This window comes from Corvus kubaryi, unplaced genomic scaffold, assembly GCF_017639235.1.
Source record: "Corvus kubaryi isolate FWS band 111438036 unplaced genomic scaffold, C.kubaryi_AGA036_p1.0 split1-37355, whole genome shotgun sequence".
Lineage (NCBI taxonomy): Eukaryota > Metazoa > Chordata > Aves > Passeriformes > Corvidae > Corvus > Corvus kubaryi.
The window spans coordinates 3,812,068-3,812,704 of NW_024582078.1; positions in this window are offsets into that span (position 1 = coordinate 3,812,068).

The following is a 637-nucleotide window of genomic DNA, read 5'->3' on the forward strand; positions in this document are numbered from 1 at the left end:
CAGCAGGGAAAAAAACATTAAAAACAAAATAATAAAAAAAAAAAAAAAAACCCACAGCAGGGAGAAAAGAAGGCCAGCAAGAAATAATAATAATGAGAAAAATGTCACACTAAATTGTGAGCGCAGCACCAGCAGCTGCCTGCACCTGGAGGGGCTGAGCGCAGACGGCGGCCAGGCCGGCGTGCCACGGCCTGCGCGGATTCCTGCGGCGCCGACAGGCCCCGGCAGCGCGGAACATTCCAGGGCACGCGGCCCTGCCAGCCCCGCTGCTCCCCACAGGGGAAACACACACAGCGGGTGCCCCGGCCCCAGCCCCGCACAGCACGGACAGATGGGGCTGCTCGGACACCCCGGGGCTGCTCGGACACCCCAGAGCTCCTCACACAGCACGGACAGATGGAGCTGCTCGGACACCCCGGGGCTGCTCGGACACCCCGGAACTGCTCGGCCATCCTGGGGCTGCTCGGACACCCCAGAGCTCCTCACACAGCACGGACAGATGGGGCTGCTCGGACACCCCGGGGCTGCTTGGACACCCCAGGGCTCCTCACACACCCCAGGGCTCCTCACGCACCCCAGAGCTGCTCACACACCCCAGGGCTCCCCACACACCCCAGGGCTCCTCATGCACTCCAGG